Raw genomic sequence first — 20,508 nt, 5'->3', positions numbered from 1 at the left:
GAATGAGTAATTGAGGATGCTCTTGTTCTGGCTCACATATTGGTTGGTTCGACCAAAAATCATCCTCATCCATAGAAGCAGGAGGGTGGTGCACTTCATTGGCCAAATAGAGGACTAATTCTTCACGTGTGGTGAGAGTGGTGTTAGGGCAATGCTTAGCTATATGTCCGAGGCCTTGGCAACAAAAACATTGAGTTTTCTTGGGTCTAAGCGTAGTAGTAGCATCCAACTTCGTAGCAGAAACACTTGAAGATGTTGCGGCAGCCTTGAGTGGTACACTGGACGAGGCATTAGAAGAAACATCACCGGGTAAACATCCGCGAGGCAGGTGGGGAATCACGCGATCACCTTGAACGGCGTGCGCTTTGATTGTTGGCGTTCCAATTTGGAAGCTAGAAGACACACCTCATCAAACGTCACGTAAGCCTGTAATTCCACCACATTGGCGATGGAACGATGCAACCCAATAAGGAAACGAGCTATTTTCTGTTGATCCTCCTCTTTAATATCACACGCCATATGGAGGCGTTCATACTCCTTTATATAATGGTCAGTCATGGTGGATTGGCGCAAGGCATTGAGGCGCACAAAGAGTTCTTGGCGGTAGGTTCTTGGTACAAAGCGTTTACGCATCTTAACTTTGAGAGAGGACCAACGATCAATAGGCGGTTTGTCCTCACGGGCACGGCGTGTACGTGTAGACTCATACCATAGGGACGCATATTTTGTGAGCTTGAGGATAGCGTAAGAGAACCGAGAGCCATCACTCAAATTCATGTGGTCAAAGAACCTATCCAATCTGCTTTCCCACTCCAAATATGCTTCTGGGTCAAGATCGCCATCAAAAGAAGGTAGATTAGCTAAGCGGAGATCATCTTCACGCCTAGGGTGATGGGGAGGTGGGCGGGAAAAATTTATGTCACGCTCAAAGGTGGTGAATCGTGTGGACATAGCAGCCATCTGGGCAACAAGTTGCTGCAATTGGTCATTGGTAGCCTGAATGGCAGCGTGCAAGGATGCAATGTCGTCAGGCATAGTGTGGGAATTTGGTTCGGCTGGTTGGGCGTGTGCTGGGCTGGCGAGGCTTGGCGATGGATTTTGCGAGGCAATAGTCGAGGGAGGTGCGCGCGAGTGTTGGTGAGGCAGGAGGCAGTAGGCAGTAGGCAGACGAAGGCGAGGCGAGGGTGTGTGTGGGTGTAATAGCAGCCACACCACTTGATGTGATTCTTTATGTAAGAATTCACTAGGTTCGGTCTCTTGATGTAGTTTAGTGGCTTTATTTATGAAAGATTGGATTTTTATATATTTGTTTAATGTAACCTTGAGTATACTGGCGTATTTCGTCGCAATAACTCAATTAGTAACCAAGATATGAAGAACTTAGGCGTATTTCGACTCAAAGTTCAACTGGGGGTTTGTGGATTCACTCCTGAAACTTTGTGGATTCTCTCCTAAAACAAGAATTAACTCAAAATCAATCTTACTATTATTGATGGCCGAAAAACTCATTATATAGTACAAGTTTTCCTAAACCTATTATGACAAGTAAAGCTTAAAAGATAAACCTAATCTTATCTATCTTTATCTTATAGATCAAGATAAATAATCACCTATATATCACACGCCTATTAAGACTCCTAATTAGACTTTGATAAGGAATTAGACTCCTAAGTATAACAGGATTCCTTTCTCACTTAAACACTTAATTAAAATAAAGCTGAAATTAAACCCTAATTTACATAGAATCGTAACAGAACTAGAATTCTATATAACGACTACCATTTCATATCATATTCTTCGAAATAAATAGGTAAACATACTAAATAAAAATATTAACACTAATAATAATATATAGTAATAGTACGTACCTCTTCAACGTGAATTCTACACAACTGCGCACTTAAATTTCCTTCTACGAATTGGGTTCCTAAAACATATATTGGGTACACAAACTTTTATATGAGGCGGGCCACACCTTCAACTAATGGTGTGGCCATCCCCCTTCCCCTCTCTCAACCCCCCTCTTTTTCTCTCTTTTTTTTTACTCTTTCTTTTTTCTTTTTTCTTATTTTTTCTCTTTGATGTCTCTCTCATTTTTCCTATTTTTTGCCTCATTTTCTCTCTCCTCTTATTTCCCCTATTTTTTTTCCCTATTTTCTCTCTCCTCTTATTTTCTCTAGAATTTTACCATTAACACATTGATAAATAAGGACGTGGCCAACTAATAATAAGCCCAAGCTAGGCCTTATAATGATGCTTGTGTCCCCTTTAAAAAAAGCCGAAGCGTGAATCCATTTTCGGATAACCCTATCTGAATGTACGTGTAACCCTTATTATTTGTAACCTTATTTTATCATATGAGCAACCCATTACTTCATAATAAATAACAATTATTATTTGTACCCTTATTTTATCATAAGAGTAAACCATTTATTACTACAATTAAACCTCATATATTTTTCAAATGACCCATTATATTATAGTAGTAACCTCATTAGTTAATAAAAGTAACCCTAATTAAATGTATAAGTAACCTTATTTATTTGTTCAAGTGACATCATATGTTCACAAAAGTAACGCCAATTATTATATAATAGCTTGAAATATTTATAAAAAGCAACCATAATAAATGTACAAGTAACCCCTTAGTTCATAAAAAGTAACCCCATTATATATTTAAAGTAATCTCATTTATTCATAAAAAGTAAAACGCGTTGCTTTCCAATGCTAAGGTGTTACTTTTAGTGAATTATAGATTACTTTATCGAATTTTAAGGGGTTACTTTACTTACGGGTGTTCAATGTCGGATATTGGATCGGATCCGATCCGAAAATCCGGATATCCGAAAATTTCGGATCGGGGAAATTGCGTTCCGAAATTTTCGGATATCCGAACTTTTCGGATCGGATCACCGGGTTTTCGGATCGGGTACGTTGAAATTTTTGGAAAATCCCGATCCGTATCCGATCCGAAATCCCGAATTTTTTCCGGATACCCGATCCGAAATATCCGAAATCTTAAAATCGGATCGGATATCCAAAATTTCGGATCGAATCTGCGGATTTTCGGATCGGATATTTCGGATCGGATATTTTTGCACACCCCTAACTTTACTGACACTAGGGATTACTTTTTAAAATGCTAAGGGGTTACTTTTACTGAAAGTATATGTTACTTTTTGTAACTGAAGGGGGTTACTTTTACTATAAATAGGGGTTACTTTTACGATAATTAGGGGTTACTTTTACTGAAAGTATAAGTTACTTTTTGTAATTGTAAGGAGATTAATTTTACTATAACTATGGGTTACTTTTACTATAACTAGGGGTTACTTTTTGTAATGTTAAGGAGTTACTTCTACTAAAAGTAGGTGTTACTTTTGTAATTATAAGGGGTTACTTTTACTGAAATTAAGGGTTACTTTTTAATTATAAGGGGTTACTTCTACAATAAGTAGATTTTACTTTTTGTAATTATAAGGGGTTACTTCTACAGTGAATAATAGGGATTACTTTTTGTAATTATATCCTAAACATCATGTCCTAATTTGAATATAATCAGCTATATAACCAATACACTCCAAGTATAGCTGGAATAAAACCATTTCTTAATCTACACTATCAATATTTCACTCCCTTCGATTCAAACTACCAAATTATGAGGTTCAAACTACAAAGCAACATGTCATATATCAATTCACTTAACAGCATGATTGGAAGGATCAAATTGGAGTTCCATGAGTTTGGTGTAGGAGGATAACGTAATATTGTGTGCCTTGTTTTATGAAGAAATGGCTGACTGTTCAATTTGTTGGGTTCTATTGGCAAGTCTTTGTGATGGTCCGAGTTCGCGAGATGGAGTTGTATTGGGGAAAGTCTGCGATTCCCTTAGAAACTTCCACATAAGGTGAGGAGAGAGAAAATGGAAAATGGAGGGATAACTTGCTATCCTTGCATTAACTTCAAAACTCATCCTCCGGCAAGTTTCTGACACCAATCGACAGCGAATTCCCAGAATTAGTGGAGAGTGACTGTGATTGCGATTGCATCGCCGCCATGGTACGTCGTTGTTGACGCATATAATGTCGAAGCAGGTTGAGTTTGCAATGATGATGATGAAGAAGTCGAAGATTTGAGGAAGGGGGGAGGAGGAGGGAGGATGGAGGAAGGAGGAACGAAGGAGATGGGGATGGTTAGTGATGCGCGCAGCCTCACGGTTTCCTTTCCTGTGGCCTGCGTTACACAAAACCGACTGTATTGGGTAATAGTTAATACTCAATTCACATCATATTACTACATAAAACCTAAAAAACAGATTTGAAAATCTTAACATAATCTGACTTTTTGTACTTCTTTGAATACTAAGTCCATTCATTATTCAAAACATTAAATTATACCTTTACCTAAAAAAATCCATTTTATACTAGTATAATCTAAAAATATAAATATGATATTGAATTAGGAAACTCAAAAGCATCAATTTTTTAGTTACACGACAAGATCAAAACAACAAAGACAGTTGCCGCAAATCGGAATATATAGAAGGATGATATGAGGGTGCTCAAGAGATCATGATTTTTTTTTCCAAAGAATATAACAAAATAAAAAGAATCACTTAATGAAATTTTTGATGAAGATGATATGATGGTGCGTCACTGATTATGGGATATAAGTCATGATTCAAATTTTTTTGGCTCTGAAAATCAGAACATCATAATTAATGGCACTAATAAATCAAAGGGAAAGAAGTCAAACAACTTAGCTAACGTTTAATAAAGAAGATGATACTGCCGCAGGCAGAAAAGAATATAATACAAAATTTTTATTATTAATTGATGACATAACAAAACAACCGTAACTAAATTTAATGAAGTAACTAAGTGAAAGATATCTATAACTAGATGGGGATGAACAATAACAAAGACACACACACAAAGAAGAATTCTCTCTAATGGAAAATAATCTACCAGCAACTTCTGCGATTCCCAGATCTTTTGAAGAGAAAGATCAACTTGTAAGGTCAAACAAGAAACCTAAACGAAAAATCAATCACTTAATATTTGATAAATCACCTGAGGGGGATCTCCAGCCTATGGTAACTGATGATCCTGTCCTATCTGCTAACCACAATGAAATTCCTCCCCCTACTTCCCCCCCGCACCCATCCTTCCGAGATATGGTCCGGGGCCTCAACCCTTCCTCGTCTCCTGTTTCTTCCTTTATCCCTATTGAAGAGGATGACGAAGTATCGGATGATGACTCCATTCCAGAGAACTTTACTGAAGATGAAAGATGTCCGGCTATTTTACTTTCTAAAGCCGAGAAAATAAGAATGAGGAAACCTTGGAAACAAGCTCTCATTATTAAGTTACTGGATGGCAAGATAGGATATATGGGTCTTATGAGACGACTCAAGCGCAAATGGAACCTCAAGGGAGAATTGACCCTCACTGATGTTGGATGCCAATATTATATAGCTCGATTCTCCAATGATGCTGATTACCAATATGTGTTAACCCAGGGGCCATGGCTTATTGACGATAACTATCTCACAATACGTAAATGGGTGCCTAATTTTGTGCCTGACGAGGCCCCCATCAAAGTCCTTACTGCTTGGGTTCGTATTCCTAACCTTGCTGTGGAGTACTTTGATACCACGTTTCTACACAAAATTGGCTCTAAAATTGGACGGGTCCTTCGTGTTGACAAAACAACAACCCAAGCTGAACGTGGTCAATTTACCCGCTTAAGTGTCGAAATTGACATAACCAAACCTCTTCTATCTAAGTTTTGGCTAAAAGGTAGAGTTTGGAAAATTCAGTACGAAGGGATTAAGATGATTTGTTATAACTGTGGCAAAATGGGACATACTGCTTCCGAATGCTCTAAAGAGCAAGATCATGTTATGGACGAGATGGGTCATGTAATTGAGCCCATCCATAATCCAGCTTTTGTCCCCCAGGGCGCCACATTAACCAAGCCTGAAGAACAAGAGGCGTTTGGGTCCTGGATGTTAGTCAAAAAACCTGGTAGGAAAAGGATCCCACGCCCGGAACGACCTAATGTGGTGGTGGATCCACCAGCTCAAGGCGTTGCTCCAATAATCCCAAACCCAAGGGCGACGGTTTCTAGCGCTGGAAAAAATGAGTCAATTCCACCAAAATCACAACCATCCCGCGAAATTAACGGGCGTGGATCTCGTTTCTCTGTTTTAGAAACGGAAAATGAGGAGGTTGTTGCGACAATTAAGGACCCCAATCCTATCAATATTGTGGAAGATATTTCCTTCGCTACTGTTGACCTTGGTGAAGATTCTTTACCTCAAACCAAAGATAACAGCATCCCGGTTTCCTTTAATTTGGGAAGTAAATCACCTAAGCAAAGTAAAAAGAAGTCTAATAAAGTTATTTCCAAATCCAAATCGGACACCCCAGTCACTACCCCCAACTATCCTTCTTTCGCCCTCACAGAGATTGATTTGAATATCCCTTCTGAGCCAACCCAAGCCCAACTCCACAAGCCCAACTTCGTTCCGTCTTCGGGTAAAGAAAACCTTCAAGTCACTCCACAAGTTACTCCCTCGCCATCTTCTCCTAAGACTGTTACCTCTACGCCTCTCCATTCACTTTCCCAAGAGTCCTTGCAGGATGTCACTCGAATTCCTGACTCCCTCCACTGTTATACAGTTGGATATCCCGCCCGAGAAAACCCTCTTCATCAACCATGTGATGGAGAGACCTTACCTCTATGTGACCGACCCCCTGACCCATGTTCTAGAGATAAGGATAGAATCTTGGCTGGAGCCTATCTCGATGCCCAGGGAGTTAGTAATGACTCTGCTCATTCCCAATGAGATTCATCGCCTGATGCGACTCATAAGCCAAGCTTTTATGTCTTCTCTTCCAACTTTACCTGTTCCCATGAATTTACAAACTCCGAATTTCGTTCCGAACTCACTTGCTATAACTTGCATGGTGTGGAATGTTCAAGGTGCGGGAAGCCGCAATTTTGTTTCGGCCGTTCCAATGTCCTCGCCCTTGTAGAAACGCATATGGGAGGCGCTCAAGCTTTATCTATTGCAAAAAGTATTGGTTACTCTGGGCACACGCGTATGGATGCTACGGGATTTTCGGGCGGGATATGGGTCTACTGGAAACCTGAATTGGTTTCTATTGAGCCTATTATTAAACATGATCAACACATAACGATGAATGTCACGAGACTCGGAGACCCACCTTGGTATTTTACAGCAGTCTATGCTAGTCCAGACCCCTCAAAGCGTCAACGTTTATGGAAAGAGTTGGAGGATTTTGCTAGCACTCACAATCACCCATGGCTAATCGCAGGAAACTTTAACGACACACGCTTTCCCTCTGAAAGGAGTAGTGCGTGTAGGGAGACTATTCGACGTGCTGAAAAATTTAACAATTGGGTGGAAAGTATGGACCTGATTGAGGTTGAGTTTTCTGGTGCCAAGCACACATGGGCTCGGGGTCTTTCTCCTGAAACTCGTACGAGTGCTCGACTTGACAGAGCCTTATGCAACAGTGAGTGGGGCATCCGATTCCACAATGCGAAGGTTAAGCATCTTCCTGCTATACAATCTGACCATAGCCCTATTTTCATTTCCCCGAATGGTTTTGCGCCTATTTCCCATGTAAACAAACCCTTTAAGTTCCAGGCTGCTTGGATGACTCATGAGACCTTCAAAGCCTTTATTGAACGAAGTTGGGAAAGGTCGAGCCCACTCTCTATTGCGCTTTCTAAACTTGCTGATGGTTTGTCAACCTGGAACAAAGAAGTCTTTGGGAACATCTTTCACCAAAAACGTGCTCTTCTAGCACGACTTGCGGGCATCCAAAAACTTTTGGTGGAAAAACGGGACAGGGGCCTCATTAAACTTGAAGCTCGTTTGCGGCATGAGTTAGATGATATGCTAGATAGGGAGGAAACACTTTGGTACCAAAAATCCCGTGTTGACTGGCTGAAAAATGGAGATCGTAACACCACGTTCTTTCATTTAAGCACAATCATGCGTAGATGGAAAAATAAAATTGAAGCAATTAAAGATCATGAGGGGGAGTGGATCCATGATAAGGAGTTGGTCAAAGAGCATTTTGTCAACTACTTTACTCGTCTGTTTGCTGCGGATGACGAGCCAGATTTTTTCAACGTCCCTTATGACATTTTCCCTGAGTTATCTCACCGGGACTGGGATGCTTTGGCTAAACCATTTTCAAAATTAGAGATCGACGAAGTTATCAAGACCATGGGAGCCCTTAAGGCCCCCGGCCCCGACGGATTCCAGGCTCTCTTTTATCAGAAAAATTGGGATCTTGTGGCACATAACGTCTACGAAATGGTTTTACCTGCTCTTGAGGGGAAAGGTCTCTCTGTCAAACTCAATGAAACACACCTTGTGTTAATCCCTAAAGTCACAAACCCTGAATTTGCCTCTCAGTTTCGGCCTATAGGCCTTTGCAATGTTGCTTATAAAATACTTGCCAAGGTGTTAGTAAATCGCATTAAACCCCTCTTACCGATGCTAATCTCTAACACTCAAGCAAGTTTTGTCCCGGGCCGTCAAATCACAGACAATATTGTTATTATGCAGGAGGTCATCCATACTATGAGAAGGAAGCAAGGTTCTAAAGGTATCATGGCTCTTAAAATTGATTTCGAAAAGGCGTATGATCGCCTACGCTGGTCTTTCATTCGTGATACACTTACCCAAATGAACCTGCCGATTCTACTGGTTAACGTGATTATGGAGTGTGTGACGTCAACGTCTATTCAAGTGTTGTGGAATGGAGAGCCGACTCAAAGTTTTAAACCCTCCCGCGGCATTAGACAAGGGGACCCCCTATCTCCTTATTTATTTGTGATGTGCATGGAGCGCTTATACCAAACAATTGAAGAGGCCATTTTAACGCAAAAGTGGCAGCCTATTAGAGCAAGTAGAAATGGTCCTTTACTCTCCAACTTGTTTTTTGCTGATGACATTGTTTTGTTTGCTGAGGCTACCATTGAACAAGCTTTATGTGTGAATGAGTGCTTAGAACGGTTCTGTCAAGCTTCGGGACAGAAGGTAAGCCTTGCAAAGTCTCGGGTTTACTTCTCTAAGAATGTCCCTCAACAAGTTCAACAGGATATTTCCCAATGCCTTCATATGGAGCCTACTGTTGACCTTGGGTTATACTTAGGCATGCCGACTCTCACTCATAGAGTCACGAAAGACACCTTCAGTCATTTGTGTGAAAAACTTGACAGGAGACTAGCGGGCTGGAAAACAAAATATTTATCGCTAGCAGGGCGGATTACTTTATCTAAATCCACCTTGTCAACATTAGCGTATTACTCTATGCAGACAGCTAAATTACCCCGCTCTATCTGTGACGAGTTGGATAAGAAAACAAGGAAGTTCATTTGGGGAGGTAATGAAGAGAAAAAAGGTACACACCTGATTGCATGGGAAGTCCTACAAAAACCGCTCCAACAAGGGGGCCTGGGCTTTCGATCTGCTAAGCAAGCAAATGCCGCCTTCTTGACCAAGTTAGGATGGCGTGTTCTTACGGAACCCAATGCGTTGTGGGCTCGTGTCTTACGTTCCAAGTATTGTAAAGGTAGGTGTGACGTGGATATGTTCACCCCGGTACAGAATTCATCTAATGTGTGGCGTGGCATCACTGATAATGCCCGTGTGTTATGTGAGGGGATAAAAATGGCAGTAGGAAATGGCGCTAAAACGCTATTCTGGGAGCATTGTTAGGCTATGGACAAACCTCTTAACTCAATGACCATTACTCCACTTTTACCGAATATGGTGGGGACTACGGTGGCAAGTATGTGGGATCATGAGTTAGGTTGGAAGTGGGAGCTCATCTCCCCCTATCTTCACCCGGATATTTTGAAAAGAATTCAAGCCTATGAATTGCGAAATGATCCTGACGCTGGAGACTTGGTCTACTGGAGAGATTCTTCTAAAGGGCGATTCTCAATTCGCTCTGCTGTGAGTATAATGCGCCATGAAAGTGATGTGCTTGATGATGATTGTTGGAATGCGATTTGGCTGGCTCCTCTTCAACAACGCATACGAGCCTTCCTTTGGGTCGCTTGCCATGATCGTGTTCTCGGCAATTTGAACCGATTTAAACGCAAGATGACCTCCAATCCTAATTGTTTTATTTGTGGTGCACAGGAGGAATCAACATTGCATATCCTTCGAGATTACCCCCACGCTCGCATGGTTTGGCAGAAAGTAGGTGGGCCAGCTAACTCTCACCATTTTTTACAAGGTAATCTAAAGGATTGGATCTCCCATAATGTTAGTGTGACTGATGAAGCTGTGAATGAGAAATGGCATACTCTTTTTGGGGTTGCTGTGTGGTGGATATGGAGATGGCGTAACTGCCATGTTTTTGACCGACCGCAAGGTATACCGAGTGACCTTGGAGCCTTTATCCAGGTCAGGTTTGATGAAGCACGAAGAGGGTGGGAGGGTATTGAAGGTAGTACTACACACTCCCGGACAACCAACCAAGCTTATGTTCGTTGGTGGCATCCTCCCATGGATTGGTATGTTCTCAACACGGATGGGGCGGTTAAAGGTGCCCCTGGCCCAGCGGGGGGAGGGGCTATAATACGGGATCATCGGGGGTTGTTTGTTTCAGGTTTTTCCGCCAACTTTGGTCATTGTCATGCTCTGAAAGCTGAAGTTATGGCTCTCACGAAAGGTCTCATGCTTGCTCGTGATCTTAAAATCGCAAAGCTGGAAGTCCAGCTTGATAGTCTCACTTGCGTACAATTTTTGAGCCACAATGAGGCGGTTGCAGGTGATTATATCCATGATATCCGAAGATGTCGGGCCTTATTGCTAGAGGATGATTGGGAGGTGAAGGTTGTTCATGTTTACAGGGAGGGTAACCGTGCGGCGGATTGGCTTGCCAATATGGGAGTCGCTCAATCTTTTCATATTAGTTTCATAGACATTGTTCCTTCTGCTTTAGCCAAAATCTTAGAGGAGGATATTCGGGGTGTAGCTTTTCCTCGCTTTGTTCCTCCCTAATTAGTTAGTTTCTTGTTCTTCTTTTATTTTTTGTTTTGTACTTTATGTTTTGTTTTTTCGTTTTTTGGCTCTATGCCTCGTTTGGAACAAAAAAAAAAAAAAAAAAAAAAAAAAAAAGATGGGGATGAACAATCCAATTAAAAAACATAGAATAAAACAAGATAGCATTTTTCGGAGGAAAAAGGAGGCAGTTCCTCGGTTTTTTTTAACGTCATACCGAAGGATTTTTTCCTCGATCAAGTGTAATAAACTAAATAATATTAGGATAAATTATGGAGATAATATATTTAATAATATTAGGTGATCACAACTTTCTGCTAGAAGCTAATTGTGATTTGTTGGACTAATATGATTGGGCCAACTACTAGTATTATTGAGTCCTATGAGGTCACACAAGTAATGGCACTTGGATATTATACAAATCCATTTATGAAATGGGTTGGGCGGTTTTATGATGGGTGGGAAGAGTTGTAACTCATGAGTCATGAGTTTATTAGGCTCATAATATATGACATTATGAGGCAAAATAAAGCCTCATGAAACACCTCTTTTGTAACCACGTTATATAATGATATAGCGGTTATATAATGATATAGCGGTTATAAAATAAAGCCTTAGTTTTTTCACACCCATTTCGGCCCTCACCTCAAAAAGTAAGAGAGTGTTTTCTCTCTTCCGTACTAGCATACGTGGTGATCCAAGTGTTGTTCGTGGACCAATAATAGAGGAACGACGCTTGACGTTCTAAAAGGATCCCACTAGAAGGTTGTGGTGTGCAAAGCAATTCACGCATCAAGAAGTATATTTATATACTAATGTTTGATTCATACTAGTTTATGCAATGATCTTTGGATAGATGTTCAAGTATATGATACTTGGTTTTCCGCATCACAATCCCATGGATTAGAAGCATCCTCACCTAGACGGTGCATACTTAAACAATGGGAGGAAGGATCATCCCAAAAGCACATCATAGATTCCGGATATTCGATGGAGTAAAAATGGGCCGGCTAGCTCTCTTTGTTTGGTGTAATTGGACACATAGGGCGAGTCTGTACATATCCAAATTGTCGTAGAAGACGGTCCGGCATATACGGTTCAATTATGGAAGCGTAACGAATGCACCCATGATACAATGATAATGGTAATTTGTGTACTGCATTGATACCATAAGGCACCCATATAACCTGTATTTAACATTATATTATTAAGATTATACAAACAGAACTACAACAAAAAAACTAATCAAATAAAAATATAAATACATACCTCTTGAGATGTTATGTCATCTAACCTCCATCGGTGTTGTTGTAGTATAGAAAGTAATTTCGGTGTCGGAGTCTGAGCATCCCATTTCATAGCGCGAGGGTGCGGGCAAATAGTTAGAATTCGTCATGGGTCGAAACATTGGAAAGTGTTCATATATCCAAACCTTAAAATAAAAGAATACAAAAATGAAATTGAGAATTTAAGTCAAATAATATTTAAATGTAAGAAATAAATTACCTCAAGAAGAGTAGATGATCCTGCCAGTTGCTTAGTCTCTGCTATTGTAGCTTTGCCAAGTTCCCGATAAAGATAGGCAAGAGCTGCCGAAGCCCACGAGTACGACTTAACACTAACAAGGTCGCGTACTAGAGGAAATAATAGAGTGGATGTTCGATCTACAATTTTGTCAATAAATAAAGTGGACCCTAGTAATGTAAGTAAAAAAGCCTCTAGCTAGATCATCCGCACCATACTCATCTTTTGGATCCATCAAAGTCTCTCTAATTTTTTACAACTTAATTCCACCATGTGCATGTTCAAACTCTATTTCTTTTGTATCTGTATTAAGCAATTTACCAACAAAAGAAAATAGTGAATTCCGTGCTTCCTTTTGTTGCATTGGGTGGTTAATAGCAAGGCCTTTAATAGGAAGACCCAAAATCAAAGATACATCATGTAATGTAATTGTCATCTCTCCAAAGGGTAAATGAAAACTATTAGTTTCAGGGTGTCATCTCTCAACAAAAGCTGATATTAATGGTGCATTATGACGAGGAAACATGCATTCCCTCAAATGACCCAACCCATTACTTTTCACTAATAGATACCATGCATCACGAGGCTCAAATCGAAAGAGATCAATCGCATGTGTTCGTGACTGAATAACCAAACAACCACGTTCAATCTGAGAAAGTGAACACAAATCAATTAAAATACTACCATATTGATATATTATTAATTGCTTTTTTCGATGCAAATCTGGTGAAGTTGTGATAACAAACAAATCTAGTACACATAAGAACTCACATTTGTCTCCCAAATGTAACACGCTACATGACCTCGATAACCTCATAGCAAATCTGTAGAAAGTGGCCCTCCTGGTGCTGGTGCAGTCAACTTCCAATCAAAAGTGCGAGGACATTTTAACCATTTACGTTTGTCGTTGTCTTCCTGAGATTGGTCTGGCTCGACAACATGCTGACTCATTCAAACCGCCAACACCCGAGTTAGGAGCCTGGGATGATCTCCTAGCCGCACGAGTAGCCCTAGCAGAAGCTGTCAAGTCGTACCGTCTAAGCGAGTATTCTTTTCATTTTTATCCATCATCTACATACATAACTTGATCATATATAACTTTAAAATAAACTACGGCACATCATTATTTATGTGATACTGTATTTCCCTGATGTTTGAGCATCACTAAAGCTTTCATCTCTCTTGGTCTGCATACAACAAAGTCAGATTTTACTTTTTCATATTTATATATAGTTCATATGAGTTTTCAAAGATTTTATCATGTAATAATTCACTTCAGAGGCAAGTGATCCATGTATAAAAAGTTTGGAGCTAAAAAATTAAGCTGTAGAAGCTAAGTAAAAGAACCACCCAAGTGATCCATGTAATATACTGTAACCTTTTCCTTGGTGCCTTATGCTAGTTCTACTGTTACAGCAATCACATAATATATAACCAGAATCTGATTGCAGGATGTAGTTCTCTTTTTTTGGTCCTACTACGAGGAGTTTTAGTTGTTACTCAAGGGCATGTTAGATTGTTCGGATTGGGGATAATGCATCAAGGGGGATAATGGAGTTAAAATGAAGATAGGTTCGGTAATACTGGTAGTATAAGAGATGATGTAGAAAATGCAAGTAGAGCAAAATAGAAGGGGAGACTATTACCCTCACTCTGGGAGTAATACATTACCCTTGGGGGTGGTGGGTAAATGAGGGTCACAATACCCCTCTCCTTACACAAAAACAGGGGCTAAGAGGTGACAAGAGCCTGATCGACCAGTTAACCAAAAGGAGGCAAAAGAAAAAAATTCATAAATAATGCCTGGTAAACCAGCGTCTGACAATTTGTCCAAGACCCCATGCAGTAAATCGCATTCCAAGTATAACTCCAAACTTGGGTGGTTTAAGAACTACTAATAGTAAACTATGAGACAAACCTTATTTCAAATTCAAATATCAATCTTTCTGACCTGTAGGTAGATGACATATGATTTGGTTGATCTTACATGTAGGATAAGAGTTCATGATAATAAACATAGGATAAGAGTTCATGATAATACACGTAGGATAAGAGTTCATGATAAGAGTAGTAATTCGATCAGAATATCTCACTTCTGGACTAGTAAAGAACCAAGCTCAACTCTCAACATACTTCATCCAAGTTATATGAAATAGGATAAACCATTTCATCCAAGTTATATGAAATAGGATAAACCATTTCAACCCAGTTATATGAAACAATATCATTGATTTTGTTCAATTCACATGAAGCAGTAAGAGTTATTCCATTCAATTATACAACAAGTCAATTTTAGAGAATTTGAACTACAAATAAGTGCTTCTTTCATCAATGGTATTTTCAATCAAAAACAAATAATATTGGTTATGAAATAAAAAAAACGCAACAATTTGCTTCAAAGAAACATGACCAACGAGCCAGAAATTTAACAAAAATGCAGCAATAAGAAAATCACAAAAACGCAGCAATCAAAAAATCAACAATAAGAAAATCAGAAGAGCGCATCAATCAAAAAATCAGCAAAACACATCAATTTGCGACAACCAGCCAGATTTTTTCAAAAAAAAAAAAAAAAACCGAAGAACTAACCGATTTGCGCCAAAGTCGTGAAATTAGGTTAAGAATCAAGTCCCAATTCGCATTGCACGAAGCCAATAACACAACCACTCATGCAAATCGCCCCAAAAGATGGAGAATTGGATACAAATTATTCTTGAATCAGCCCCAATTTGTTTAACATCTGAAGAGGACAAAGAGGGAAGATGGAGAGAGAGGAATAATTAGAGAGAGAAATGGGGAAATCGCCCCATATGATGGAGAATTGAGTACAAATTAATATTGAATCAGAAACATCTTCAAGAGGACGAAGAAGGAAGGAGGAGAGAGAGAGGGGAGTGGAGAGAGGAGTAGTTAGAGAGAGAAGTGGGTTTTAAGGTTAAGGGTATTTTAGATATTTTATAGGGTTGTAGTAGTAAAGTGAGGTTGTATTTAGCAACCATGTATTTATACTAGTTGGACAAGTAGAGTCGTACTAGGAGTCGAAAGTAAAAGATAAATTTTGGAGAAAAGATAAATAATTTGAGCTATGATACAGTATTTCTTTCATGATCATCTAACTAGAATTGGGAAATATTTCCTAAGATAAATAATCTAGATGCTTACATTTATTATTTAGCAAAAGATATTAAGTAAAAAATAAGAGGGAAAAACTTTACAATTTCATCAGCTCACTGGCACGAGTTGCCAAGCAAAAGTTTTGGCATTTTTATTCTTTTTATAAATCATTTGTAATAAATCTTTTTTTTTTTTTGAAGTCTTATCTTTTTTTTTTTTTTGTAAATCTTTTCTGATTTTTCTTTTAAGAAATATCTTCAACTACTAAACTAACTAGTTGGATTATAATTTGTAAACTTAGGTCCAACATTTAATTTGGGCTAGAATCTATTTGAAAATCCTATAATATACTATAAAAACCTATTTAAATTTTTTATAATTAATAATAGATTTTCATAATAAATAAAACCCTTTTCAAAATTATATAATAAATTACTAAAAATACGGAGTATTACAGATTAGCCCCTTAAAAGAACTTTCGTCCTCAAAACTTAAAGCAAGAAAGCAAAAATAGAGCATGTAATTTACATATATGTGACAAACATTCTATAAAAATAAGTTGGCTCACATAATAACTCATAAATATGTCAAAATAGGTCAAAAAATAGGATTCTAAGTCAACGCGCGAAACTTTATCGCATTCTACCTCCCCTTAAAAGGAGTTATTACGCACCTATAACTCTAGTACTAACCCGTGCAAACAAATTTGGATATTTCTTTCGCATCTCAGCCTCTGCTCCCTGTGTTGCTTCTTCAGACTTATGATTAGACCAGAGTACCTTAACGATTTTAACATCCTTATTTCGGGTACTTTTAACCTTAATGTCTAAAATCTTAATGTGCCTTTCTTCATAAGATAAGTTCTTATCAATTTGAACTGTTTCAGGTTGCAACACATGCGATTTGTCTATGATATACCGTCTCAACTGAGATATATGAAACACATTATGAACACGGCTTAATTCAGTGGGTAGGGCTAGTCTATAGGTTACTTTTCCAACTATATCCAATATCTCTTATGGGCCTATAAAATTAGGGTTGAGCTTCCCTTTCTTTCCAAACATCATCACACCCTTCGTAGTTGAAATATTCAAAAGCACTTTTTCACCCACTTCATTTCTTATTCCCTACGCTTCAGATCAGCGTAGCTTTTATGATGATCTTGGGCGGCCTTAATCTTTCCTTGGATCATCTGAACTTATTGCATGGTCTCTTCAATCAATTAAGGCCCAAGTATAACTGTTTCACTTATACCGTGCCAGCATAATGGGCTTTTACATTTCCTACCTTATAAAGCATCGAATGGTGTCATGCGTATACTTAAATAATAAATGTTGTTGTAGGAGAACTCTATCAGATTTAGATGATCTTCCCATAAACCCTAATATTCCATGACACAAGCTCTTAACATATCTTTTAAGATTTGTATGGTCCTTTCAGTCTGACCATCAATGGCTGGGTGAAAAGCAGTACTCAACAATATCTTTGACCCAAAGGCTTGTTATAGCTTCTGCCAGAAGTTAGAAAAAAATCTAGAATATAGATCAGACAAAATATCTTTTGGTACTCCATGTAGTCTCAACAAATGCTTGATCTAGGCCTTAGCTAATTGGTCCATAGACCATGTTGCCTTCATAGGTATGAACACTACAGACTTGTTGATCAATCTATCAACAATTACCCAAATCGTATCATTCCCATATTTACCTTTAGGTAAAGCAACAACGAAATCCATCGAAATAGAATCCCACTTCCATCCTGGCACATCTAAAGGTTGGACTTTCCCTTGAGGTCTTTTATTTTCACTCTCCACCTTTTGGCATGTTAGGCATTTGAAAATAAATTCAGCTATGTCCAACTTCATTCGAGCCCACCAGAAATTCTTTTTTAAATCCTTATACAACTTTTCGCCCCCCGGGTGCATCGAATATGGAGAATTATGGCCTTTTTTGTAACAGCTCGCACTTCTGAGCTGGTAGCTAACCACACTTAATATTCACACAAATCTCGATTAATACTTAACGAGCTGCAATTAACATTTTCTTATAGGGGAAATATAATCTCAAATACAATCTTCCAACTAAAATATTATCATATTCCTGGTACAATTTAACTTATCTTAGGTCTCGAGGCAATACTCTAAAAAACAACATAAGAGTCATCATTTATTATCCATCATATCCTCCGAAACATCTCACTTAAAGACTTGTCCCCTTTCTGTCCCTGATCTTTGAATTATCCTCGTCCAACACTTTATACTTGCAAAATCACTAATAATGAACTCTGTCCCAACTAGGATAGGTTTCAAGAACAAAATCAGCAAAACAGAGTACACAATGTCCAACCAGAAATTTACTTTAGTGGCTTAAACTTAGCTTTGTAGCTTATTAATCTTCTAGATGATATCTTAATTCAAAACATCCATAAAACATGAACTCGGATAAGAATAAATCATTTTATCACTCAGAATCTCCATACTCAGTAGGTCCTTGAAAAGTATACTAAAACCAAATAACAAAAGCTTAGAATTTTCATAATCGAAATATAAACTTAAAACATGTTCTCCAGCCGTAGTTTTAACTCACTTTACTATCCATTAACCAGAATATACCTTCTTGTTATTAATACATATACAAATTGAATATAATTCATCAAATCGAAATTCAGATACAATGATTCAGAAACCATCATTCGGAGCATATCTCTTGGTATAAAATTCATTTGTAATACAATTTAACATAAACCATTAAGTCTTCGTAAAAGACAGAAGCTTTCGCAAAGTTAACTACTACGAGTTTCCACATGAACTTTCAAAGATCGTATAATAATTTGTAATTTGTCCTTTTAACAAACCTATAATATATCCGGGAAAGAGAATACGAATAGATAGTGGACTACGTCGTCATCTGTAAACTCATGGTGACATCTCCGTAACTAATATTTGTATAGCTTGCAAGACTTATTCCCAAGAGATATGTCCCATCATTTCATAATACACACATACCACGATGTGTTCATCACTGCTACTGCATTTACTTCCCCATCATAGTTAATAATTTTACAAATCCATATTTTTTCATAATTCAAATTCATAGTTCTCAAGTTGACTATTGTATAATCACCATAAATAGTGTTATTCTCTCTCTCAGGTTTTCTATGTAACACTTATATCAAAATTCATTTGACAATCATCTTAGTAAACTTAGTACGACATAAGTCGAACATCCTTTGCTATCATCCAAATTAAAGTTCAAATGATAATCCAAATCATAAACCATGTAGTAATATGAACTTACTAGATTCTCAAATCGAAAATCTTATTATAAGACCAACTTGGCTCTAATACTCATAGATACACTTTATTATTTGCTCACATGAAACATTAATGTACATAATATATAAAAGTCCATTGCTAACTTGATTTGAAAACAAATAGAGTTAATAACCACCTCTGGCATTTAAACACAATCATAACTCATAATACAACTACACTCCATTGACTTATTTCAAATTATAATGACAAGTTTAGTCAATAAAACCTATCAGATAATTAACTTTTATCAGAGTTTAAGATTCATAAGCTAAATATATAAGAAATCTTGTCATTAAACAAATCACACTTTTAAGCAATCCACATTTAGAATAACATAGCGAGCTCAACTCATGAGATTTAATAAAGTCATACGAAATAAGATATTTCTAGTTTAAGAGTGGATAGACATGTGTGTACCTTTCTCCAATCTCTAAACATCGCTCCAACAATGCTCACAATACTTATCATCACAATTTGGTTAAGCTCCATAGTCCCCTCTTAACAGTTCACCTCAATTGCAACAATAACACGAAAATAATCAATAAATACTCCTAAGCAATTCTACATGAGGAAACTAATTAACACTTCCTAATGTAATTCCTCTTATTAGCTTACTAACTAGAAGCATGCATTATAACCAGAATATTTTTCCAACTCTTAACTACTAAGCTTATCCACAAGATGTGTTGATAAAACTATATCGTCTTAATAGATTAATTTTGCAATTTCCAAGCAAAAGCTTCAACCTTTCCTTAATTATGATGAATTTGGAGTAATATCTTTTGAAATTGGAATCACAAACCGATAGTTAAAACCCACAACATAAATTTTGAGCTATTCTCTAACATAACAAAAGTCATAACAACGAAACCCATTATAATCTGAATTTGAGTTCTTATATAAAGATGAGGAAGATGCTAACTTAATTTATATCTCTTGAAACCATAATTGGGTTTTCTTTTGGAATGAAATAAAACTGAAAAGTAAAAAGAAGTAGTATACAGCAGCAACACCACCAACTGACATGGGCAGCAGCAAAGCAAATAAGTAAAAGGAGAGGGAATTAAATCACCTATATTAGCAGCTGCAACACCGCCAACACCAGCAGAACGCCGACGGTAGCAACACGGCAGCGGCAATAGCACCGTAAAAGCAGAGGAGAGAGAAAATACTGCAGCAATGGTGAAAGAACCTGGGCAGTACCGACAAAAGGAAAGAAAGAAGGACAACAGCCCAGCCGGCGACAACAGCGACAGACTTCTGGTGAGACCCAACAACAGCGCCAAAAGCTTAGCGGCACCAACAATTTGAGTGAGAGAGAGGATGGGAGAATGAAAACTCAAGAATTGGGGTTTCTTTGATTTTCCAGTGCTAAAGAAGAAGAATTTGAGATTGATTTGCTAGTTATAAAACATTAAGCATCAGATTATATCGAGGATAAAATAGTCATTGCTATTTACCTTCTGTCCTAGTACTAAGCATTGATTCCTAT

At 38.1% G+C, this 20,508-nt stretch overlaps 1 long non-coding RNA gene across 2 annotated transcripts; it reads right to left on the bottom strand.

Annotated features, from left to right (window-relative positions):
* Positions 1–3,663: 3,663 nt before the first annotated feature.
* Positions 3,664–20,430, bottom strand: LOC104893642 (uncharacterized). Of its 2 annotated transcripts, XR_007270319.2 has the most exons (6): positions 19,434–20,430; positions 13,361–13,660; positions 12,572–13,238; positions 12,335–12,497; positions 5,073–12,252; positions 3,664–4,252 (listed from the first exon to the last, which is right to left on the bottom strand). It is a non-coding gene; the product is annotated as an uncharacterized LOC104893642 (long non-coding RNA). The 2 variants fall into 2 exon arrangements; XR_008969455.1 differs by lacking the exon at positions 3,664–4,252 and having other exon boundaries at positions 4,805–12,252; positions 19,434–20,381.
* Between the last annotated feature and the right edge of the window lie 78 nt (positions 20,431–20,508).

The sequence above is a fragment of the Beta vulgaris genome, chromosome 5 (genome assembly GCF_026745355.1).
Source record: "Beta vulgaris subsp. vulgaris cultivar EL10 chromosome 5, EL10.2, whole genome shotgun sequence".
Lineage (NCBI taxonomy): Eukaryota > Viridiplantae > Streptophyta > Magnoliopsida > Caryophyllales > Amaranthaceae > Beta > Beta vulgaris.
The sequence above is the reverse complement of the archived record's forward strand: the minus strand, read 5'-3'. Positions and strand labels throughout refer to the sequence as shown.